The 27,184-nt window shown below is 42.3% G+C and overlaps 1 protein-coding gene across 6 annotated transcripts in view; it reads right to left on the bottom strand.

The window, feature by feature from the left end:
* ST6GALNAC3 (ST6 N-acetylgalactosaminide alpha-2,6-sialyltransferase 3) overlaps positions 1-27,184 on the bottom strand; it is a 639,342-nt gene that overhangs the window by 537,420 nt on the left and 74,738 nt on the right. Inside the window, exon 1 of one of the 6 annotated variants that reach the window (XM_069594974.1) lies at positions 20,315-21,064. The exons of the other annotated variants lie outside the window; for them this stretch is intronic. The gene's annotated coding sequence lies outside the window, so the exon portion shown is untranslated. Of the gene's footprint in view, positions 1-20,314; positions 21,065-27,184 lie in introns of those variants that run through there. 6 annotated transcript variants of the gene reach the window in all.

Genomic DNA, 27,184 nt, shown 5'->3' with positions numbered 1-27,184 from the left:
TAATGTCTTTGATTTCCCTGTTTAGTTTCTCTGTAATTCTTTTTCAGGTTTTGGTACTTCTCTTAGAGGGAAGTGATAGTCTCAAACTACCTTTATTTCACTCCTTTCCCCACAGGTTCACCATCCTGGCCAGGCCTACCCCAAAAGCCTATGCCTGGGAGCAGCTGACTCCAAGGGATTCAAAGCAAAGGAATCAAACCAAGACTTCATGATTTCAGTTTTGCTCTAAAGTAATAGCTTAGCAGTATTTAACATCAAAAAATCAAAAAAATGCAAATAAAAAATGAAAACACAGATGACACTTGAATAACATGGGTTTAAGCTGCATGGGTTCAGTTATATGTGAACTGTTTCTCAACAGTAAATACTGTAATACTACATGACCTATGTTTGGCTCAATCTCTTGACGTGGAACTGAAGATACAAAGGGCCGACTATAGATTATACACGGAGGGTCAGTGCCCCTAACCCCCATGATGTTCAAGGGTCAACTGTATATTCTGGCCTGACACTAAAAATAATGAGATTCTCTGGCATGAGAAGGTATGGAAAAATAAGCACATTCAAGAAACTCCAAGGTGGTGTAAACTTAAATTTCAGCCTTTCTGGAGGATGCTTTGGTTTTACACGTCCAAAGTCTTTCATTTTAAGAATAATGTTGATCCAGCAAAAACACCACTAAAAAATACACAAAGGAAGAAATCAACAATGTGCACAAAAAAGAATGTGGAAAGATATTTACGATGCCACTTACACAACAGAGAAAAATCAGAAACCTAAATGTCCATCAAAGGCAGATTGGTAAGTAAATAATCAGTTTTCATACAATGGAATACACGGATACCATTAAGGATTACATTATAGAAATGTTTATTGATTAAAAAAAAGTCTTCATGATTTATTACTAAATAAAAGAGAAATGTATGTGTGTTAGTTGCTCAGTTATGTCCGACTCTTTGCAATCCCATGGACTGCAGCCCCCCAGGCTTCTATGTCCATGGGATTCCCCAGGAAAGAATACTGGAGTGGATTGCCATTCCCTTCTCCAAAAGAGAAATGGGCAGACTACAAACATACAAATGTGTTTTATAAGATATATATAACTATATATATTAAAATATATGTAAATATGATCTAAGTTTGTATATTAACATTGTCAATTAAACTGTCTTATATATATACATATATAATAAAATATATAACAATATATGATCTTACTTACATAAAATTTTTCATACCCTTTATACACATAAAATGTATATATGCTCAGTTGCTGAGTCACGTCCGACTCTTTGTCACCCCATGAACTGTAGTCCCCCAGGCTCCTCTGTCCATGGGATTTCCCAAGCAAGAATACTGGAGTGGGTTGCCATTTCCTCCTCCATGAGATATTCATGGCATAGGGATTAAACCCACATCTCCTGCATTGGCAAGCAGGTTCTTTACCACGGAGCCACCTGGGGATGCCAAAATTTATATATACGATACCTAAAATTACATAATTATAAAAATTTTAATGTAGTTGTGTGTATATTAGAAAGACATTCATAAAAATGAAAACAGTGGTTAGACAACATCCATAGCTCTACTAGAGAAATGCCAAGATAGGATAAGAGGTAGAATCTATCAGAAAGTTTCTTGAGTAGGAGATTATAGAGTATATCTGTATTTTATTATTTAGGATAACATTCTCCCCAAAACACATACACAATAGCCTCAGTGAATTAAGAACAAACAGAAGAAAGATTTAGTCCTTAAAAACACACAGTTCTACCTTTGTACTTTTCTCAAAATAGTTGGCTATTTCTTCCACTGTAAGAAATACTGTACATCATAATGCTTTAGAATACTTGAGATCATGTTAATTATTCTTGGCGAGTATTTAAAAATTAATATTATTTACTTCTGAGAGAACATGACAACTTCCTTCCAGATTGCACCAGACTATTCTTATGTGAATCAAGGTTTTTAGCATCTAAGATGCAACAGCGATGCTTTGGGCTAGGATCAATGAAAGGAAATGAGCTACTGTGGTTTGTCTGCCTTTCACCAAACTAACCCCTACCCACCCAACAGTTATTCAGAGTCCTGAGTGTATCAAAACTCCACTTGTAAATTAAACCAGCTTGTCTGACACAAAAACAAAGCTAAACCATATGCGGTGCAAAACACACTCGTGGCTTTTTCTTAGCACCATGGATCTCTCTTCCATGTCAACTCCCTGGTGGGTGAAGAGATGAACAGTTCACTAATGAACCAGGCTTGACAAAATCCAATATAAACCTTTGAAATAATTTCCTTCTTAAATATTTTTATCCCCTCTCTTCTGCAATGCAACTTACTACTACTTTCTGCATTTTTTAAAGCCTTGGACATTTTTTAAACGCCTACTTTTTTTCAATCAAGTATACTTTTTCATTCTGACTCCACAACATCAGCCTTGTCATTGACTAACATCATCCTTTCTTTTCTATTTCCTAATTTTTTGATTTCTGCCTACTCAAGTCTCCTTTCCTTGGCGGGGTCCCTGCTGGAGTTCCTCTCTTGGGCTTGGGAGTGACTGATCTTATCTGTGAGCCTCCTGTGCCATCTGCTCCTTCCTCCTCCCTTCTCTTCTGGGAAAGAGCACAGAGCACCCAGGTCTCCTTGGTTCCTCCACACCTTCCCTGCTGGTGCACCGTGACGCACAGGTTAGTTCCAGGTGCAGTACCAGGGAGCCTAGTTACCCACAGATATAAGCTACATACTCTAACCTAGAACTAGTGACATTCTGGTTTTCCCTCTGCTGGTTCTTTCATCTTATTCCACAGTAAGTTCAAACCTGGGCAGGAGAGAGAGCTTCTCAAAGACCCCAGCATCTGGAGCATTTTGCTATGAACCTTAATGATATTAAAACTGGCAAAATACATCTGGAGGCATGAAGACTAAGGGTAGGTGGCTCTGAACTTTGGAATGCTTCACTAAGCATGGGCCATCAGTTTTTTAACTTTGACAGTTTGCAAAGCTTGTACTGAGTCTTGGATCTGATTTTATAGTCTTCAATCTGTAGTGGAAGCATCAGGTAAATATCAGATGAATTGTGTACCTCATCTCGAATTTTCAGAACAATCTTAGAAAAAGTAAAAGTTACTGTACTTCATCAAACCTTAAAATGTCACTGAATGTTAAGACACACCATTATTTTATGCACCAACAAGGAAGAAAAGAATACTGCCAATTATAATATATCATTCATGTAAGACACATGTAAGTTCTAAATACATTAAAATGTGAAGGAAAAAAAATGAGTCTTAAAAATCAATGAACTGTATAATATCATCCTCATTTTTTTTTTTCAAGGAAACTGAGGCTCAAAAAGAGTGATTCGTCTAAGATCACACATATGCAAAATCACAAAGTCAGGGTTCAAATTAACTTATTCAGATCCCAAATGCATGCACTCCCAAGTTTATCATGTGGCACTGTACCCTACATAACAGGGTATATTATAAATTTTTTGGTGGACTATTTCCAACATCAAGCATTATGTATTTGTTGATCACTGTAGACTCAGCATTATGCTCAGCCCTCGGGAGACCCAGACAATACAAAATCAAGGCTCTCTCCTCAAGGGACTTTCCATCAATCTGATTCAAGAAAGATACATAAACTTTAAGAACATGTTTTAAAGAACATAAATATTGAAATATATAGTACAGACTATGCTATGAGTTTTTAGAATAAAAAGAATCAGTTCTAAGGTAGCCAAAGATAACTTCATGAAAGAAAAGGGTAAAATGAGACTTAAGACAAACCCTCAACTTATGAGCTAGGATTCAGTAGCCGTAGAGAGAATTTAGGATAATAGCAATGGCAATTTAATTACACTTTACATCTTACATCTTACACTTACATATCATACTTTTCTCACGCCTTCAAAACCTACCACATGCTCTCCTGCCTCTGAGCTTAAACACATGCTATTCCCTCTCCTGGAACCATCTTTCTCTGCCTCTGGACCCAGTTATCTGGCCTTTAATCTTCACACCAACCTTCAACATCACATTATCAGTGAAATCTTATGTGATTCCCAGACTTGGCTGGGTCCCCCTCTAAGTGCTCCCAGCACTTTTTGTCTTTTAAAGACTTTGAACCCCTGTAATTACTTGTAATTGTTTACTTCCACATTTATAACTGTATATAGTAACATATTCATTAGACCTGGCCATTCCATGATGGCAGGTACTGTCCAGTTTGCCTACCACTCTGTCTCCAGTTCAGTTCAGTTTAGTCACTCAGTCGAGTCTGACTCTTTGTGACCCCATGAATCGCAGCACGCCAGGCCTCCCTGTCCATCACCAACTCCTGGAGTTCACTCAGACTCACATCCATCAAGTCAGTGATGCCATCCAGCCATCTCATCCTCGGTCGTCCCCTTCTCCTCCTGCCCCCAATCTCTCCCAGCATCAGAGTCTTTTCCAATGAGTCAACTCTTCGCATGAGGTGGCCAAAGTACTGGAGTTTCAGCTTTAGCATCATTCCTTCCAAAGAAATCCCAGGGCTGATCTCCTTCAGAATAGACTGGTTGGATCTCCTTGCAGTCCAAGGGACTCTCAAGGGTCTTCTCCAACACCACAGTTCAAAAGCATCAATTCTTTGGCGCTCAGCTTTCTTTATAGCCCAACTCTCACATCCATACATGACGACAGGAAAAACCATAGCCTTGACTAGATGGGCCTTAGTTGGCAAAGTAATGTCCAGGAGTAACACAAAACAGGAGCTCTGTAAGTGGACTCATGGTTATCTTGACAAAGCATTCATAAGCCTCACCTCAGTTAATCCTGACCACGTTACAGGAAGGTGGGTGCAATTACTTCTGCCACTTTATCAACAGGGGAAACTAAGGCTTGAAGAGGTCAGTTAATTCACCATGTCTCACAAACAGAGTATTGAAACACTAGCCGGATTGCCTGACATCAAAACCAGATCATTGAACATTAGGCCATATCCAACTCCGGCTCAAAGCAAAACCATGGAGGCAGAAATAAAACGGCATCACACGGTCCACAGAGACATCCAGGTACATGCGCCACAGACTCAGGTTAAACTCTTCCTGGCAACCTCCAACTGCCTGAATGTGGACTAAACACCTCTGACATGAGGTGCTTATTCTCACAATCATACCATGGATTTGGATTTATCTCTACTTTATAATAAAGAAACAGACTCAGAGAAGCTGAGAAACATGCCCACCCACACAGCTGGTGAGCAGCAAAGCTAAAGTGATGAGCTGTAAGTCTGGACAATGGTGAACTCACAGTGGATTTCAGAGAATTTTGACACACACTTTTTGAAGTTCTTTTTTTTTCCCCTGGTCCTACACCCCAAACTAAGTGCTAAGCCTTTGACAAACTGACACTGACAAATATCTGTTTCCAAAAACTTTCTGACCAACTCTGATCTTCAGTTAAGGGTTTATGATGAAAGTTCAATAATATTTAATTGAAACAACAATGGGAACCACTATAATTAAATAGAATTTAGAAAAGGTAAACCAATAAAAATGCAGAGAATCAATATTAGGTACTACGTTAAACTGCCATCTGTACAGACTGTGTTCAAATCAAGGGTTGGCAAATTATGTGGCTCATTGCTGGGGCAAACCAGAGTTGGAAGAGCCAAATTATAGATAAGCTCATCAGTAAAATTGATTCTGACACCTCTTTCCTCAGGAGACTGGGAATTATCTTCCCAATGTGTACTTTAGAACATCAATGTCAGCCCATCTGCTACCTAAATTTAGATCTCAATACAGTATGTAACAGAGAAGGCAATGGCACCCCACTCCAGTACTCTTGCCTGGAAAATCCCATGGATGCAGGAGCCTGGTAGGCTACAGTCCATGGGGTCGCAAAGAGTCGGACACAACTGAGCAACTTCACTTTACTCACTTCACTCACTTCATACTTTCTCACTGGAGAAGGAAATGGCAACCCACTCCAGTATTCTTGCCTGGAGAATCCCATGGACAGAGGAGCCTGGCGGGCCATGGTCCATGGGGTCTCAGAGTCGGGCACGACTGGAGTGACTAGCACACATGCACACACAGTATGCAAACCCTGGAGGAGGGCATGGAAACCCACTCCAGTATTCTTGCCCGGAGAATCCCATGGAGAGAGCAGCCCAGTGGACTAGGGTGGCAGAGTCCATAGGGTCACAAAGAGCTGGACACAACTGAAGCGACTTAGCACGCACGCAAAGTATGTAAATCATTTTGCCATGCTTATTAGCAGAAAGAAAGCCTCCAAAGCTCCCATGGTTAAGTGAAGACCCTCGGCATCTGTTTCATCCTCTGAGAAGCCTGTCATTTCTTCTCTTGCTCTTGGTAAAGGGCTGAGGGGAGGAGACTTGGAATCAAGCAGGGAAGCAGTGTCACAGAGGCTCGGGAGATCCAGAGGCCAGTCCTCATTCTGCTGTAAGTTCTGTGACCTTAGTCAAATCAAAAAATCTCAGGGTCACAAAGAATCTTCAAGGTCTGTTAGTTTAGACACTTTACTGATGTTTGAATCCCTTTAATAACATCACTGCTAAGTGTTGATTCAGTTTACGCTTTACACTCAAGTGATAGAGGGATCATCACTCCCATCCCCTCTCTAGGGCTCTGTCATATCTGAAAACCCTGGAGAGGAATCATAATCCAAGTCTTGAAGATTGGAGAGAACCTGAGGTCTAAACAGCAACTAGCTCTTAACAGTACTGGAGAGCAGGACGAGGTCATGAGCCCATCTCTACATAGAGAGTTATTAATTATCAATCGAGGTTAAGTGATCATGTAAGGTTCCAAAAAAAGAGGAGTCCTTGACATAAGTGGCTTGCCTGTAAAATAAAAGGAAAACTTTTAGAATGTTGAAACCATGATTTCTACATGTAAGTTTTGACCATAGAGAAAAAGAGACTTAAAGTATAATACCTACATATAAGAACTATAATAAATTGATTATATAACAAATAACTCTAATTACAGTTGTGGTCTAGTGAAGGTCTATAAATTGTTACCAGGCTACTAGGAGATAGAAGCTTGCTCTAGAATGTAAACCAACTTTGTCATGAAGCTTACCGTGTGTGTGTGTGAGTGCGTGCACACACATGTGCACCAAGACTTTCTCAATGAAGGAAGCAATGCATTGATTTACATCTTGGTGCAAGTCCCCTATCTTGGTCTGAACAGTAATAAACAGTCCCTGATGGACTACTTCAAGGAGCACGTAGGTGGTATTTCTCAGAGGGACTCAAATGAACCTGTAACATCTCTTCTTTCACTTGGTGAAGTATAACTTCTCAAAACCACCAGATGCAGGCACATCTTATTCAGGAGCTGATGCATTGTTATATCTAGACTATTGAAAGCCTTCCAGCAAGTGCCCCTGTCTACAAAATGTTTTGACACACATTCAAGCCAGCCTCCATACTGCCGCTAAAGGAATCTTTCTGAAACATATTTAGGTAACTACTCCCCTGCTTAAATTCTACTGAGAGTACCCCAATGCTTGCTGCATTAGCTTTAATCCTTTGAGTTTAATCTCCAACTATTCCCTGCCACCCCTTGACCCTTGAGATTACTAAGCATTCCCTGAACACATTACATACTTTCATCCCTCTGTGCTTTAACTCCCATGTCTCTTCTACTTGAAACACTCTTTCCCTAATTCATCTATAAACTCCAATTCATCCTTTAATAGTTCATTCAAATAATGCCTCCTCTGACGGTCTCAACAACTATCCCAGAAAGAACTATATATTCAGACGTTCTGTGGGAGCAGTTCAGTGCCATAAATAACAGAGCAGGCTCTGGAACTTGACTTCACAATTCCTATCTGTATAACCCTGGGCAAGTTATTTAACATCTCCTGCCTCAGTTTCCCCATCTGTCAAACAGGAACAATGACTACTTCCTTCACAGGGTTGATGTGAAGACTAAGTTAACTAACGCATTTAGCACAATGCCTCCCATATACTAACAGCAAGTATTCCATAAATTGTTCTTCCCAGGTGGCGCTAGTGGTGAAGAACCAACCTGTCAATCCAGGAGATATAAGAGACATGGGTTCGATCCCTGGGTTGGGAAGAAGCCCTGGAGGAGGGCGTGGCAACCCACTCCAGTGTTCTTGCCCAGATAATCCCATGGACAGAGGAGTCTGTGGGCGACAGTCCATAGGGTCACAAAGAGTCAGACACAACTGAAGCAACTTAGAATGCATGCACATTCCTAAATTACCACACACCTAAATTACTGTGTTGCCAGACACTTGTTTTCATCTCTCTGATTCTATAATGTATTATGCTTAACTGTTTTCATGTCTGATTTCTTTAATATTTTGTAACTTAAAAGATAGAAGTTTTAATGAGCATCATTTATCTTTTCATCTCTGTCCTTACTGCATGTGTCTGGCACAGGAAAGGCACTAAATAAAATGATTGTTCAATGAATACAGCAGGATATAGATGGATGAAGCTAGAAACAGGCCGACTCCAGGCACTGACCATGGCTCAGAAGGCAGTTCAGAAAAGGACTCCAGGCCTAAATTCCCCAGCGCAACTCACCATGACCACAGAAGGAGACACCATCTTCAATTAGACTGTTCTGCCCTGTCTGCTAGAAAGTGTCTGGGCTTTCCCATTGAAAGTGGGTAAGGAAACTGCCTCTCCACTCCATCATCACTCATCCCTGCTTAAATCACAGAGGAGCCTGAAACAGTGGTGAGACCCCTGCACTTGCCAGCAAAGGGCCTTGGTAGGGTTCCCAGCTCAGCCACTTGCCAGCCTCAAGATCCTGAGAATGCTCCTCAATATCACCGTTTTCTCATCCATCAAATGTGGATGTCATTTCCACCCAGTTGTTAAAGAGAATAAGCAAGCAAGGAAAGAGTATGCAGTCCACATTATAATGTGAAAGTGAAGTCTCTCAGTTGCGTCCGACTCTTTGCAACCCCATGGACACCAGGCTCCTCTGTCCACGGGATTTTCTAGGGAAGAGTACTGGATTGGGTTGCCATTTCCTTCTCCAGGGAACTTCCCGACCCAGGGATCGAACCCAGGTCTCCCACATTGTAGACAGATGCTTTACCGTCTGAGCCACCAGGGAGCACTAGGTATCAAGAAATATTATTAAATAATAGAAAAGTTGCTAGTTACCAGGTATTTACTGATAAGCACTTTTCCAAGTACTTTGTAAGTTATCTTCTTGAATAAGCAAGCAACAAAAGAGTATGCAGTTTACATTATAAAGCACTAGGTAAATATCAAGAGCTATTATTAAATAATAGAAAAGTTGCTAGTTACCAGGTTATTTACTGACAGGCACTTTTCTAAGTATTTTGTGAGTTATCTTATTTAATCCTTTGAAGTAATATGATAGCAACCACTATTCCTGTACTAACTACAGTACTTGTAAGCAATAGGAGACGATTCTGCTGGACTTAAGTTTTAAAAACCTAAAAGAAAGAAGAGGAAGAAGGAGAAAGATGAGAATACTTAAAAAAAAATTTTTTTAAGGTACTGGAGTTCCTAAAATAATGAATCAAACACAAAGCAATCAGCCCAGGCCGGGCAGAGACCAGGGGCAACCCCAGAAACTGCAACAGTGAATGCTGACAGACCTGCGCTCTAGACTGCATAAAGGCGCCTGAACACCAAAAATCCCCATTACTGGGTTTCAGACTCCTAAGCTAGAGAAGTTAATTGGCCTGACTCAACCAGCTGCTGTGACCAGGGATCAGAACCACACTGCACAGACACCCCGCTGCTGCTGAGAAAGAGAACTGTTTAGTCAGCCAGCAGGGTACCATTAAAAGGGTCCACTATGTTCTCATTTTACAGGAAAAGACTCCAACCTTCGAGCCTTGTTTGCTCAAGGTCCAGCTGGGGCTTATAACTGGTGGAGTCAGGTGTCAACCTAAGTTTCTGATATTAAAGCAAGAACTCTGAAACTCCCCACTACGCTAGCTATTTTCCAACAAAATGGGTCTAGGAAACTGCTTCGTATGTATCATAACTAAGTTGTTAAAAATAAACAAGGATTCCTTCTTCATTACCTTTAGAGGCCATCTGCTGGGTGGTTATGAGTCAGCCTCTGCAGCCATACCACCCAGACTTGCATCCTCCACTTATCAGCTCTGTGATTCTTAACAGGGCTCTCAACTTCTCTGGGCCACTTAGTGAGTTACTATGAGGACTGTGAGTTAATATATGTAAAGGACTTAAAACCATGCATAGAACAAAAGACCTAAACTAGCAAACGCAATACTGAAGAATAAAAAAAATTAAAAGAATCATACTAAACGATTTCAAAACTTATAGTAAAGCTACAGTAATCAAAATAGCATAGCAATGGCACCCCAGTCCAGTACTCTTGCCTGGAAAATCCCATGGATGGAGGAGCCTGGAAGGCTGCAGTCCATGGGGTCGCTGAGGGTCAGACATGACCGAGCAACTTCACTTTCACTTTTCAATTTCATGCATTGGAGAAGGGAATGGCAACCCACTTCAGTGTTCTTGCCTGGAGAATCCTAGGGACAGGGGTGCCTAGTGGGCTGCCGTCTATGGGGTCACACAGAGTCGGACACGACTGAAGTGACTTAGCAGCAGCAGCAATGAAAGAATATACACATATATCAATGAAATAGAATACAGAGAGTTCAGAAGCAGATCCACACAAATAGTCGCGTGACCACTGACAAATGAGTAAAAGCAATTCAGTGGAGAAAGGATAGTCTTTCCAACTAACAGTGCTGAACAACTATGTATCCAGATGCAAACAACAACAACAACAACGACAACAAGCTAAACACAGACCTTATATCTCTCATTGAAATTGACTCAAAATTATCACAGACCTAAATGTAAAAGTAAAACTGTAAAACTTTTAGAACAAAGAAAAAAAATCCAGTTTACCATAAGTTTAGAGATGAGTTTTTAGAAGGATGATCTATATTGAACATTATTAAAATTAAAAATATCTGCTTTGCAAAAGACACTGTTATGATGAGCCACAGAAATTTGTAGACATTTGTAAACACATATCTAACAAAGGACTTCGTATCCAAAGAATTCATAAAACTCAACAATAAGAAAGCCTAATAAAAATTATTTAACTTATATGCAGAGTACATCATGAGAAACGCTGGGCTGGAGGAAGCACAATCTGGAATCAAGATTACCAGGAGAAATATCAATAACCTCAGATATGCAGATGACAACACCCTTATGGCAGAAAGTGAAGAAGAACTAAAGAGCCTCTTGATGAAAGTGAAAGAGGAGAGTGAAAAAGTTGGCTTAAAGCTCAACATTCAGAAAACAAAGATCATGGCATACGGTCCCATCACTTCATGGCAAACAGATGGGGAAACAGTGGCTGACTTTATTTTTCTGGGCTCCAAAACCACTGCAGATCGTGATTGTAGCCATGAAATTAAAAGATGCTCTCCTTGGAAGGAAAGTTATGACCAACCTAGGCAGCATATTAAAAAGCAGAGACATTACTTTGTCAACAAAGGCCCATCTAGTCAAGGCTATGGTTTTTCCAGTGGTCATGTATGGATGTGAGAGTTGGACTATAAAGAAAGCTGAGCATGGAAGAACTGATGCTTTTGAACTGTGGTGTTGGAGAAGATGCCTGAGAGTCTCTTGGACTACAACAGGATCCAACCAGTCTATCCTAAAGATCAGTCCTGGGTGTTCATTGGTGGGACTAATGTTGAAGCTGAAACTCTAATACTTTGGCCACCTCATGCGAAGAGCTGACTCATTTGAAAAGACCCTGATGCTGGGAAAGATTGAGGGCAGGAGGAGAAGGGGACGATAGAGGATGAGATGGTTGGATGGCATCATCAAGTCAATGGACATGGGTTTGGGTGGACTGGGGAGTTGGTGATAGACAGGGAGACCTGGCATGCTGCAGTTCATGGGGTTACAAAGAGTCAGACACAACTGAGTGACTGAACTGAACTGAACTGAATAAAAATGGACAAAAGATCTGAGCAGAGATTTCACCAAAGAAGGCATATAGATGGCAAATAAGCAGATGAAAAAAAGTTTTAAATCATTACTGCATGCGTGCTCAGTCACTCAGTCATGTCCAACTCTATGACCCATGGACTGCAGCCCGCCAGGCTTCTCTGTCCATGGGATTTTTCCAGGCAAGAATACTGAAACAGTTTGCCATTTCCTTCTGCAGGCAATCTTCCTGACTCAGGGATCATACCCATATCTCCTGCATGTCTTCTGCATTAGCAGGTGGATTCTTTACCACTGAGCCACCTAAGAAGCCTTAAATCACTATTAGGAAGTTACAAAATAAAACAACGAGATATCACAGCATACCTCATAGCCATATTATTAGCATGGTTAAATTATTTTTAAAAAATTGACAATACCAATTGCTAGCAAGGAAAAAGAGCAACAGGAACTTGAATCCTTTGCTGGTAGGAATAAAATATGGCAGAATCAATTTGGAAGACAGTTTGACAATTTCTTACAAAGCTAAATATAGTCCTAGCATGTAACCCAGCAATCACCCTCCTAGGTATTTACCCAACTGACTTCAGAACTATGTCCACATAAAACCCTGCAGGCAAATGAATAGCAGCTTTATTCATAGCCACCAAAAATTGGAAGCAAGGAAGATGTCCTTAAATAAGTGAATGGATAAACAAATTGGAGTATATCCATGGAATGAAACATTGTAAAAAGAAATGAGCTATCAAGTCACGAAAAGACATGAAATCTTAAATGCATTTTGCTAAATGAAAGAAGCTAATCTGAAAAGGCCACGTTCTGTATTATTACAAGTAGATGATATGACATTATGGAAAAAGCAAAGCTACAGAGACAATTAAAAATCAGTGGATTAAACCAATTAAACAATTAGACAATTAAAAATCAGGGGAGGGTCAACTAGGGCGAATTGGTGAAGAACAGAAAATTCATAGGGTGATGAAGCTACTCTCTATAACACTGTAATGGTGGATACCTGGATTTGTCAAAACCCACTAAAATATACAGCACAAAGCGTTAACTTTTAGATATGCAACTTTTAAAATCATGCAAAGATTAGGGGAATCTCAAGATGAAATGCAGACTGTGACAAAAGAATCTGTGTTTAAATATATGAAACAACCTCACTGAAAGCAGTGGGGGAAAAAGGGTGCTCACTAAGTAACTTTGAAAATGAGGAGTCTGTAAAACTAAAGGCCAAAGAAATTGTACATAAGAAACAGTACTCTAGTGGACAAAGTTATTTTCCATGGGGGTCTGGTTCAAAATTCTGACACTGCTATACACATGTACTGGAACTGAATGATTAGGTAAATACATGGCATGTGGTGGGAGCCAAGTTTACCCCATTGTTGGAGTAGGCAATCACAGATCCTGAAGGGGAGGAGGAGCAAATGACACATGTGGATATCAATTTGATTGGGAGACATCTGTATGCTTATGTGAAGCTTAATACAGATACAGATGGTTAAATACACATAAATTTACAAATTAATACATACACATATATTTCCCGGCTCTGTCCTGTGAGAGGGCCTATATGCAATAGCAACCCTGTAGCAACAAGGACACTTAGTGTCCAGATCTTGCTTCTAATACCATCTTTGGAGAAATGACTGATTCTAGGACTAGAGCATATTTAAAAGCATATTAAAAAGCAGAGACATTACTTTGCCAACAAAGGTCCATCTAGTCAAAGCTATGGTTTTTCCAGCAGTCATGTATGGATGTGAGAGTTGGACTGTGAAGAGAGCTGAGCGCCGAAGAACTGATGCTTTTGAACTGTGGTATTGGAGAAGACTCTTGAGAGGCCCTTGGACTGCAAGGAGATCCAACCAGTCCATCCTAAAGGAAATCAGTCCTGAATATTCACTGGCAGGACTGCTGCTGAAGCTGAAGCTCCAATACTATGGCCACCTGATGCAAAGTACTGACTCATTGGAAAAGACCCTGATGCTGGGAAAGATTGAAGGCAGGAGAAGAAGGGGATGACAGAGGATGAGATGGTTGGATGGCATCACTGGCTCGATGGATATGAGGTTTGAGCAAGCTCCAAGAGTTGGTGAAGGACAGGGAAGCCTGGAGTGCTGCAGTCCATGGGGTTGCAAAGAGTCGAACATGACTGAGCGACTGAACTGAACTGAGGACTAGGGCAGAAAATGCACAAGATTAGCCTAGAGTATCCTGTGCCGGAAAATAAGACAGTACTCAAAACCACCACCACCACCATCTCACAATGAGAGAAGCAGGTCAAAGGGACACAGAGCAATGGATAGAGCTCCCATGGCCAAAGCTGGGATAATCGGAGCAACAAAGTAAAGTAGTCTTTTATTATAACCCAAAGTATAAAACTGGACATGGAACAACAGACTGGTTCCAAGCAGGAAAAGGAGTATGTCAAGGCTGTATATTGTCACCCCGCATATTTAACTTCTATGCAGAGTACATCATGAGAAACGCTGGACTGGAAGAAACACAAGCTGGAATCAAGATTTCCGGGAGAAATATCAATCACCTCAGATATGCAGATGACACCACCCTTATGGCAGAAAGTGAAGAGGAACTAAAAAGCCTCTTGATGAAAGTGAAAGTAGAGAGTGAAAAAGTTGGCTTAAAGCTCAACATTCAGAAAACGAAGATCATGGCATCCGGTCCCATCACTCCATGGGAAATAGATGGGGAAACAGTGGAAACAGTGTCAGACTTTATTTTGGGGGGCTCCAAAATCACTGCAGATGGTGACTGCAGCCATGAAATTAAAAGATGCTTACTCCTTGGAAGAAAACTTATGACCAACCTAGATAGCATATTGAAAAGCAGAGACATTACTTTGCTGACTAAGGTCCGTCTAGTCAAGGCTATGGTTTTTCCAGTGGTCATGTATGGATGTGAGAGTTGGACTGTGAAGAAGGCTGAGCACCAAAGAATTGATGCGTTTGAACTGTGGTGTTGGAGAAGTGCGGGGGACTGCCCGTGAAGGGTCAAGTCTTGGGAGCTGCTCGGCAGGTTATGCAGAGCCTTAGGCATGTTCCTAAGCTCCCTGTCCCGCCACCCTCAAGAATTTTTATAGCCCTTAAGGCTCCAAGATGTTTGGTTTTGGCAATACTTCATAGAAGATAGATTATCTGATTGTGTTCTGTATACATTGGTAAGGGTCTGGTGATTGTATCTTGAGATTAAAAACAACCTTGTGAATGTCATAAGTCACGTACTTTACCCTATATATACTGCAGCACAATAAAGAAAGGCATCAGCCATTTTGGGCTGATCCTCTCAACCCCATCTTTTGTCTCTCTCTTATCTTCTTAGCGGGGACGCTCCGTTCTCTCCCTGTGCAGGTGCGACTCTTGCTTGTGCTGGCCGCGGCAGAGAAGACTCTTGAGAGTCCCTTGGACTGCAAGGAGATCCAACCAGTCCTTTCTGAAGGAGATCAGCCCTGGGATTTCTTTGGAAGGAATGATGCTAAAGCTGAAACTCCAGTACCTTGGCCACCTCATGCGAAGAGTTGACTCATTGGAAAAGACTCTGATGCTGGGAGGGATTGGGGGCAGGAGGAGAAGGGGATGACTGAGGATGAGATGGCTGGATGGCATCACTGACTCGATGGATGTGAATCTGAGTGAACTCCGGGAGTTGGTGATGGACAGGGAGGCCTGACGTGCTGCGATTCATGGGGTCGCAAAGAGTCGGACACGACTGAGCGACTGAACTGAACTGAACTGAAAGTATAAAATGAATCATGAATCCATATAATGTAAATAAACAACTGAATAAATAAATACAAAGGTGAGAAGGGACAAATTTCCCGGGCAGGAAATTTCAAAGAATTTGTGTAGCTACTCTGCCCTCAAGAAAGTGAAGTATAACTCCCCTCTCCTCCAGGTAGACTCCACACAATGACTGTCTTCTAAGAGCACAGTATGGATGGGGGTAGTAACTTCACAGGAAAGAAACCTGCCAAACACTGCTTCAGCTAGGTGACAAAGGTCAACACCAACCATGACAAACCATGTGAGTGATACGTGTCCTTGATAGGATGCGAAGAGAATGGCACTCCATCTCTGTGGTCTTCCTCTCAAAAGTCCATAACCCCACTTTCATCATAGGAAAACCTCAGACACGTTCTAATAGAGGGACATTCTACAAAATACCTGGCTAGCATTCTTAAAATGCCAAGGTCATCAGAAGCAAATCAAATCTGAGAAACTGTCAGAGCCAAGAGGATCTTAAGGAGACATGACAATTAATATGATGTGGTCCTGGAACAAAAAAGGGACACTGGGTCAAAACCAAAGAAATCTGAAGTATGGTGTTTAGTTAATAACAATGTATCAACACTGGACGAAGTACAAGCTGGAATCAAGATTGCCGGGAGAAATATCAATAACCTCAGATCTGCAGATGACATCGCCTTTATGGCAGAAAGTGAAGAACTAAAGAGTCTTTTGATCAAAGTGAAAGAGGAGAGTGAATAAGTTGGCTTAAAACTCAACATTCAAAAAACTAAGATCATGGTATCTGGTCCCATCACTTCATGGCAAGTAAATGAGGAAACAATGGAAACATAACAGACTTCATTTTCTTGGGCTCCAAAATCACTGCAGATGGTGACTGCAGCCATGAAATTATAAGATGCTTGCTCCTTGGAAGGAAAGCTATGAGAAACAGACAGCATATTAAAAAGTAGAGACATTACCTTGCCAACAAAGGTCCGTCTAGTCAAAAATATGCTTTTTCCAGTAGTCATGTATGAATGTGAGAGTTGGACAACAGAGAAAGTTGAGCGCCGAAGAATTGATGCTTTTGAACTGTGGTGTTGGAGAAGACTCTTGAGAGGCCCTTGAACTGCAAGGAAATCCAACCAGTCCATCCTAAAGGAAATCAGTCCTGAATATTCATTGGAAGGACTGATGCTGAAGCTGAAACTCCAATACTTTGGCCACCTGATTCGAAGAACTGACTTATTATAAAAAACCCTGATGTTGGGAAAGATTGAGGACAGGAGAAGAAGTGGATGACTGAGGATGAGATGGTTGGGTGGCATCACCAATTCAACGCACATGAGTTTGAGCAAGCTCGGGGAGTTGGTGATGGACAGGGAAGCCTGGCATGCTGCAGTCCATGGGGTCACACAGAGTCAGACACAACTGATCGGCTGAACTGGTCTGAACACCGGTTTTATTAATTGTGATATATGTGCCATGTTGTGCCATGTTAATTTAAATAAAAAGGGGGGAGCTGAGTATAGGATGCTAGGGTACTCTCTGTACTGTCTTCGCAGTTTTTCTGTAAATCTAAACCTGTTCTAAAACATAAAGTTTATTAAAATAAACAAAAATAAATCATGCCTGGGGCATAGTAATGTGATGTAATTACTAGCTGGTAACAATGCTGATGAGGCTTCCCCAAAGGCCCAGTCAGTAAAGAATCCGCCTACAGCACAGGAGACCGGAGTTTGATCCCTGGGTGGGGAAGATCCCCTGCAGAAAGAAATGACAATCCACTCCGTTATTCTTGCCTGGAGAATCCCGTAGACAGAGGAGCCTGGTGGGCTACAGTTCATGGGGTCACAAAAGAGGCGGACATGATTTAGCGACTAAAGCACCAGAATGATGCTGGGAGTAGCAGTGGGTAGAGAGGAGGAATGCTTGCTATGTTAGTCCTTTATGCTCTTCCTGTAGAAATTTAGGTTAAAGGAATCCAGAAAATAAGCTGTCACTAAGCTAGTCACCAAGGAACAACCCCTCCCAAAACCTACACCCCCATCAGGAATAGCACTGCCTGCAGCTCTAGGGATTAACACTGGTGGCTTTCTAGGGAGGAGTCACCACTACCCTCCCAATTCTTTCAAATAAAGGGCAGATCACCTCACAGGTCCTCCAAGGCTGACAAATTAAAAAAAAAAAAAAAGACTGGTGGAAATACAAAGATGTCAATAAAGAAATGCCTTGTAATCCAGAAGAACTTCAGACCAAAGATCAAGGAACCAATTCCACACAGCAGCTGCCAGATGACCTAGAAACCCCAGAAGTCAGAACGGTGGTTTTGTTAAATGGTAGCACTCCGTGATGCATTGAGTGAGTGAAATATGACTTGAATTTCCCTTGCTTGAAATTCTAAATCCTCTCTAAATGGAAAATCTCCTGTCAGGCTGACACACACCAACCATGGGCACTCTCCAGCTCTCCCAAAATAAACAGGATCAACGCAGAGGACCAAGACCTCATCTTCCACCAACCTCCATACAAACCTGCTACAGTCACATTTATACCAAGTAGGTGGACAAGGAGAAGAGCAGACTGGATGTATAGCACTTCAAATGTGCATGCTGCTTCTGCAAGTGTCAAAAAGCCCCAGGGTTGCAATCACATTTCATTAATGAAACACAAATAAGTAGGGACCGTGCTTAATTTATCACAGAATTTTCCAGACACTAATCTTGCCACCCCTGTCTGGGCTGGAGAGTGTTATATTCATAACACACCTTGAGAATGGAAGCTGCAACACAGAGGAGCATCTTAAATGCAATGTGTTTCTGGGGACTTCTTAACTGAAAAACAACCAGAGTTTTTCCCAGGTACTATCGCTTTAAGAGCGACAAGAGTGCCCTCTAGTGGGATAGAAAGAGTCCTGCATGCAGGGTATAAGCCTGTGTCAGACATCTCGATAAACCGGTCACTACAGGTTGCCGTTCATGCTGCCGGTTGCTGCTCTTTGCTTTCTCCTTTTCATTATCGTGGATTTCCCTGGTGGCTCAGATGGTAAAGCATCTGCCTACAATCGTGGTGGTGTTCCAAGAGAATAGGTCATCCCCATACACAAGAAAATTCCTGGGGGAAATAAATATACCTGTTTTCATGTGGATGGGGCCAGGTTCAGCTTCAATTCTCTCCTGACGAAAGCCAGCAGCATCTACCTGGCTTACAGCGCATCTTCAACACTGACTACCGATGGCTGACATCTCATCACCACTAACAATGACCGAGCCAACTCATTAAACCAGTAGGAAAGGTCTTAAAGAAACACCCAAATGAGAAAAGTTGACCATTCCCAAGGGTCCCAACTCTGGGCAAACACCAAAAGGGTGATAATCAAGGGTGTTCTTGATTTTAACAGACTTTCTCTCAAAAACAGCATCCCAGAGATTATCCCAGATAGAGGAAAATGAGAAGTGAAAGTCCTTACAGAGAATATGGTTGTTCCCTCCAATCACTTCACTAGAAGGTGAGAACAAGGTGCTCAAAGAAAGCCGTGTTCATTGTTTTAAAGAAAACACAGTTTGTGGTCAGACGTTGGCAACATGGGACAAGCTACACCAACAACAAAATACAGAAAGGTCTGACTTTAGAGACTAAAAAACGGACTTCCTTACCTGGACTCATTCTGTGCATTATTGTCGTGAATGAGGATGATCCTGCGACTGAAAGCCCTTCCGCCAAACAGGTTTGTCAGCCAGATGCTACCATTTGGTCTAATTTTCACACACAAGCAGGCGATGCCCTGCACTGGAAGCAGCTCCAGTGGGTGGCCCATCTCCCCAGGGGCTCACAGTTGCCCTCTAGCCTATAGCTTATAGGGACCCAGGGGAAGTAGCAATGGAATGCCTGGCTTAGCTGAAGTTATCCTTACATCAGAAAAGGGTAGAGCAGCGGAGGAGAGCATTATCAGTGTCCTTCAACAACAGGCAACTTCCTATGAAATGCAAATAGGCAATAGTCATAAGAAAAAAATGTCACAATAATACTCAAAGGAATGCAAATTAAAGCAATGACGTTCTATCATTTTCTTCTTCTCAGGTTTGCAAAATTAAAAAGAATGACACATCCGTTACCGAAGAAGATCTAAGGAAAGAGACACCACAAAAAGAAAAAGAAAAAAAAAACACTAGAAAGGAGAGGATAAAATGGGCTCCTCGTTTCTGGAGACTAGATGCGCCCAAATGCCTTAAAAAATGTGCTGACCTTAAGACCTAGCAATTTCCTTCTGGGAATTCTAAAGGAAGTCTTGGACAAGCTTTTCAAATATGAAAGATCCCTTTTCTAAAAGTTTATAAATGACCACATAATGGGCATTAAACTTTTGGCTTCAGATAAATAAGAAAACGGAGAAATAACTCAACAACCAAAATGCATCCAAGAATTAGACATAAGTATAGATAGAATCTCCAAGCCTTTTCTCCACTTTACCACCATCATTTGCTAACCCCACGAGCAGCCCAAAGCTCACCTGTCATGCTTCTAGCTAGTCCCATGGGTTCAGAGTTATACCCAGGCATTTTACTTACAATTTAAACACTTCCAGGCTGCTGGGGGTGTTGTTGCTGTCAGAGGTCATGCCCAGCATGCTCAGCATGTGTGCTCCCCCTGGTGGAGACTGGTTACGGTGCAGGCTAGTTAAAGCCTCTGGTTTAGCCCTGGGAAATCGATAGATGCTTCACTCTGTCAGCATTACCAAAGGCTTATGGGTATTTCAGACTCAAAAAGTGAGCTGATTCTCACCTAGCACGATGCTTTATAAACAATCCCGACCCTTTCATCCAGACCAGAGGAGATCCACAGTGCATGATACGCACAAGTCACCTTTGTCATCGCACCTGGCGGGACATATTTAGAAGCTGCTCTTCTGTGATAAATATTTCTTCTGCATCTTAAATAACCTGGATATTAATAAGCCATTGTTAAGGTGATGGCTTTTGGGCTCTTCTAGAATGGATCATCCGTGTCCTTGGAAAAGCAAAAAGCTCGAAGCCCAAGTAAACACTTAAGATATGACAGTGACAGAAAGACATGAATAATAAATACCTTGGAGAAGGAAATGGCAACCCACTCCAGTTCTCTTGCCTGGAGAATCCCATGGACGGAGGAGCCTGGTGGGCTACAGTCCACGGGGTCGCACAGAGTCGGACACGACTGAGCGACTTCACTTTCAAAAATATAACCTTCCTGGGAGACTTTATTTACACATTCAGCCTTTTTTTTCATTTTTGCTCTTTTTCTGGCTCTCAGGATCGAATCCCTTTGACAATTTTTCACTTAGAAAAAGACTAACAAATCCACAACGAAAAGGGAATATTGTTCCATTAATCATATACCATACACCTCATCAATCATTACAAATTTAGATTTCTACCTTGAGTAGTCAAGCGGAGAGAGCTCTAGAGCCCGTGTCAGGAAACCTGGATTCTTGTGACCTTGAATCTCAAGAACTAGCTCTGTGACCTTGGGGCTCAGTCACTTTTCTGAGTTTTGGATTCATTCTCTGTGAAGATAATGACTGAGGGACTTCACAGACACTCCAGTGGTTAAGACTCTGTGCTCCCAACGCAGGAGCCACGGGTTTGATCCCTGGCTGGGGATCAAAGATCCCACGTGCCGCACAGTGAGGCCAAAAAACAAGAAAATGACTAAGCTCCTGTTTATGATCCTTTGGAAGGTGAATGTGGGATAACAGCTGGAACAGAGCTGCCGCGGCCTCTGTCACATCCCCCCTTTCATCTCTTTCCCCAAAGCTCTCTGGCAAGCAGACCCTTCACAGCTCGGGTACGATAGCCCAAAGTCGTCTGTGCTACACTGTATCCCCACTTTCCCTGTGGGATCCGGTGCCAGTTGTCCACAAGGACGGCTTGCCTGCTAACACATCCTTTCTCCTGCCTCACTCCGCATGTCCCCAGCACTGTTTTCTGGCGTGATCCCCCGATAACTAAGGTACCTGGAATTCTTGTCTCAAGTCCTGCTTCTGCGGAAACTCAAACTAGAGCAGGGGGTTATGTATCTTTCTATCAGTGTCTCAGTCTTTGCAAATGGTCTGTTCTTAAATGATTACTCTCTCCTTGTGATGTAGGAGGTAGTAAATTTTCTCCAGAGCAAACAGGAATACAAAATTTGAAAGTGACACAGCTTAGCTGTGTATCTCCCCTTTAACAGCTCAGGGCAGTTCTGATGGCTCCTCCCAATACTGAGGGGTCCTAACCCAGGAATCCCCAACAAAGATAGAGCAATGATCTAAAGGCATCAAAACATATCTACCCCACTTCCCACCCTCCCTGCTCCCTCTCTGATAGGGACCGCCGATGTGTTATTATGCATTTAGAAAGGGGCCCAAATGCCAGAAATGTCAGGTCACAGAGCAAGCTGAACGAGAGTTGTGGCTGAAGACTCAAGGCACAACCACTCTTCAGTGTCCAAGAGGTTGAAACATCAGGATCACAGCCCTGGCTATAACAATGCTACAAAAGTCCCAGGTCCACTGAAACCAAGACAGCCCCTGGCTTGGCAGAAACAGGCTCAGCTGCAGCCATGGTCTGCTGAAATAGTCCCTCTGGGTCCCAACCTGCTGGATATTCAGGCCACCATTGGACTATCATTGGAGAAATCTTTGCACCCCATCTGAGGTGTTGTCATCATCCAGATAAAACAGATGGAAACCAAGCGGTGAGTGATCACTGCTCGCCCATCTCCATCCTCACGCCTCTGCTGATGCTTCAGAGCATCCCACCATCACCTCCCACCATCACCATCACCACCGTACCAGCCACACTCCCCCAGGGATCTGCTCAAACCTGTGAATTCAAGCAGAGTTGCTTTCCACGGCAGGTTGCAAGAAAATGGCACTACCTATGGAAAACCTTAGATGATGAAGAGAAAGACATGATGAAGAGAGACTATGCTAAACTCCAAGGAAATTTCAGAAAGGGACACATGGGCCATCTAAAGGCAACATGGCCGTGAGAATGGAACGGAGTCCACCCACACTGAGACGGGACGAAACCTCTCCGCTCACCGATTCTACGTCACCAAAAGAAGAGGAAATCTGATTCATCACTGTCGGCTTGACTTGACACCTTGAAAGAAGAGGGGAAGCAGGAACAGAAAAGGTGAAAGACGAAAGCTTGAGGTCAACTTGAGAGTTGGATGCCTTTCACACCAGGGTGCTCAACGTGAAAGCCAGCCCCCCAGGGGGTGACTGGTGAAGATGCCCTCAGAAAATATAAAGAAGCTCTTTACCGGGGCCTGAAACATGTCATCTTCAGTGCTAGAAGATCCTAGAGCTAATCTAGCCAAGTCTCCTCATCCTTCGGAGGAGGAAGTGCAATCCAGAAGCCGGCAGGACTGTGTGCAGGAATGGGAAGAAAACCCCATTCTCCCAAGCAGAGCTCTTCCTGGCAGCTCTGCCAGGCCACCGCCATGCTCCAGGGAAGGACATCAAGCTTTCATCTCAAAGGCACAAGTGAGACACTTGGAGAGCACTGATGCCATCGGCGCTGTGCAGCCAGTGACACAATTGGGGCTTGCTTTACTGGACCCCAGGGTTTGTTCCATTCACTTATCCGTGAACAAAACAAGATTCCTACTCAAGAATCTCACCATATCATCCAGGAAATGTCACCCAAAATACTAAACAGCTCATAAAGGCCCTCCTTTGCTTACAGGTCTGCTTACAGACTAATAGGGAAGCCAGACTCCCAGGAAATATACACCTTTCCACTGAGCTTCATGTACGAGCCTCCTCTTTTAAATGCCTGGACGCAACAGGCTGAGCCACCCATAACCTGTTCCTCACTTTACTTAGTTGAATGGCTTGTGAAGGTAAAATCTTGGGTGTTTTTCTTTGAAACAAAAACGCTTTGACTATTATGTGTCATGCATAGAGGTTGAAAAGGGTTTGGGTCCTAAGACCCCAGATGCCAGAAAGGTTGAGAGCATTATATGCACTGTCTTGGCCATTTAATTTGTTTTTGTTTATTTATTTATTTTGACTGCACTGTACAGCATGTGGGATCTTAGTTACCCGACCAGGGATAAAACTCTTGCCCCCTGCAGTATAAGCACAAAGTGTTAGCCACTGGACTGTGAGGGAAGTCCCCTATGCTGGCCATTTAGAGAGTGACTACCAGGAGCCACACACTGTGCTCCAAATTTCATGTGAATTATCTGATCTGATTCTCGCCACAACATTTATGAAGCAGGCATGCTAGCCCCATTTCACAGATGAAGAAACTGAGGCTTAGAAAGGGAAGACAATTATGATTATACAACTAGTCCATGAGAATCTGAGGATGAAAGTCTGCCTGGTTTCAAGCCTTTGCTATTCTATGTCCCAAACAAATACATATATTCATTCATTTGGTTAACCCCCACTTTGGAACAGAACAAATTAAAGCCAGTGATAATGAATAAATGGAAAAGCCATATGAGAAAAGGCCTGCGGGATTAGAGAGGGTTGATGAGCCAGAGGACAAGTTATGGGTTGGCCGCCACTGAGTGCCTTGGGGGATAGAAGTCACTCTGTGGAAGAGAAAGAATGGCACACTTTCTTGTGGCTCAGTGGAAATCCCGTGTCAGCAGCCTTAGAACACACTCGGGGCCGAGCACTGGCTATGGAAATGTACTTTGCGAAAAAGAGCATTGCAATTTCCCAGCATTTGTTTATACATTGTGGGAGCGTCTGAATTCTCTCTGAGGGAAGAGAGGGGAAGGAAATAACAGAGAAAGAAACAAAGATACAGAGAAATAAAGATAAAAATAAAAACATTTAAACAGTTTTGCTCTGAAGTGGGAAACCTGTTTGCCTCAAAGAGGGAAAAATGAATGAAATCGGCAAATGAAACCTGAAAGGAAAATAAACTCCAGCCGCTCGCCACCCTCCCATCTCTCAGTTCTTAGACCGTTCTCTCCTAATGTGATGAGCAATTGAAATTTTTGCCATGCAAGCTCTGTAACGTACCAAAGAAACATCTTTTAGGAAAAAAAAAAAAAAACTTTGGGGAAGCAAAAATTCCCATTAACCGACTGTTGAGGATGTCAAGCATTCACGTGGAAGGCTCAAGTGAGAATGCAGGCGTGCGGGCACTGCCACACCCACCCCGTGCAGCCCAGACACGAGCAGGGCTCACCTTACAAGAAGCACAAGCTTGGGTCTGTTCCCTCCATTTATACACTTACTGAGCATATTCTACAGTGCTGTAAAAGGAAAACATGAATACCCCACGATCGTGTTTCAGTTTGAAAGTAACTTTACTGAAAAGTTGACTACATTTACTGACAAGACAGGCATAAACAACAGCATTCCATAGAGAAGGATCCTTACAATGAGAGAAGGGTCATGATTAGAGAAGACTTTTTGGAAGAAACAGTACTTAGAGAGGTAGGTTTTGAAGGGGGATAGAGAGATGATGTCAGATGAAGACGATGGGCTAAAAGAAGGGAACAAGAATGAGGAAAGAGCAGAGAATCAACACTGAGCATAGGCAGGAGATGAATGCTTCATCATTCATTCAGTTTGAAACATTTACCAAGCACCTACCACTTGCTAGACACTGTTGTGGATGCTTGGGGTAGATATGAACCAAACAAATATCCTAGTCTCATGGAGCATATGTTCTAGTTGAGGAAGACAGGCAATAACCTAAATAAATGAAAGGTACAGTCTATTAGGGGGCTTCCCCAGTGACTCAGCAGTTAAAGAGGAGACATGCAGAAGATCTGGGTTCGATCCCTGGGTGGGGAAGATCCCCTGGAGAAGGAAATGGCAACTCAGTCTAGTATTCTCACCTGGGAAATCTTATGGACAGAACAGTCTGGCAGGCTTAGTCCATGGGATGACAGAGGAGTCAGACACGACCTAGCGACTAAACAACAATGACAACAAAGGCCTAAAAAGAAAACCTAAGCATGGAGGATACTGAATGCTAGGGAAAGGAGAAGTGTGGTTGCCAGTTGGTTGGTTCAAGAGCAGAGAGGGTCTTGAATTTCAGGTTAAGGTATTCAAATTTAATTTCACAGACACTGAAGAGGCAAAGGAGCTTTTCTGAGAAAATGCTTGTAAACGTCTTGGCAGTGAAATCAATGATCAGTAGAGGTTAGCTATTGAGATAAATTCGAGAATACTAAATTTGCAGCAGCACATGCAATCATTAGACATAGCATAGGCTAGAGAGAGGTACGTGGGAGAAATACCAAAGAAGAGGTCCCAAAGTACATTTCACTGAATACTGGTCTTGCTAAATATTTCCTAAGAGGGTGCTACCAGGAAAGAAATTTCCGACTAAGACACCCAGCAACTTAACCCCCACCTGGAAGCATATTAAAGGTTCTGAGTTGTCCTGTGGTTCAACCAACAAACAGAACCCCGTGTTTAAAAGGACGGATTTGCGAAGGGAGAAAAGGAGTTGAATGACAGGCCTAGGCAAACATCTGCTTGGACGCAGCCTGGAGAGCAGGGAGGAGGGGGAGGGAGGAGCCGTCAAAGTCAAAGAGGACAGGAGGATGCCAAGACGCCACTAATACGGAATCCTCAGGAACATCTCAATCAAAAGTTGAACCACCTTCTGGGAAGCTGCCATGAATGCTAACTGACTTTTTCTGAAAGCTCTTCATCTGACAGCAATGAAAACAAGAAATTAAGAAAGGGATAATCTTCCTTTTATAAAAAGTCAAAGTTACTGCTTTAGACAGGCAACATCCTAGATCACCCCAGCAATCAATCCTGAAGGGATGGAGAAGGACAGTGCATTTTGAAAAAGCAAGAAAAGAAGAAAGTGTCGTTTAGAATTAAACCTTGTTTAATCAGGCTACGGATGTAAAGAGCATCTTAAATCATCAGTCTTGAAAAGCACATCTTGTCCACTCGCACAGACACGTATAATTTAAGCATCTCTTTTTCCTCGGCAGCTTAGCAGGTTGTCTGTATTTATTAAATTGCCTTTACACCTTTAGGATGGCAATAAGTCTTAAACAGCAAAGACCTGGGAAGCCATCTCTGTTTATGTACCTGTTTATGTACTGGTTGTCTTAGGAAACCAGTACAGATCTAGATTATCAGTGTCACCACCTAATAAGAGAACAAATTTGTAAATTAATCATTTAATCACTTATAAGTCTACATTGGGAAAAAAAAAAGCCTCAGAATAATGCAAATTTCTTTTCTGATACCACTATTCAGGAAAGCCATTGAGAAAGCAGAAGCTGATTTATACATGTTAAAATTTTAAAGCCCCTATTATACTGTCATATGAAATTCAAATTCATCTAATTTTTCAGCACATATAGAATTTACTCTCTAGCTCATAAAAGCCCAGCAATTCTGTGATGTCATTGCAACAGCATTTATAAAGATATATCTATTCAAAGAGCCATGCAGGACTTCCCTGGTGATC

Source organism: Ovis canadensis, chromosome 1, assembly GCF_042477335.2.
Source record: "Ovis canadensis isolate MfBH-ARS-UI-01 breed Bighorn chromosome 1, ARS-UI_OviCan_v2, whole genome shotgun sequence".
Classification (NCBI taxonomy): Eukaryota; Metazoa; Chordata; class Mammalia; order Artiodactyla; family Bovidae; genus Ovis; species Ovis canadensis.
Note: the sequence above shows the minus strand (reverse complement) of the source record. Positions and strands in the feature narration are given on the sequence as shown.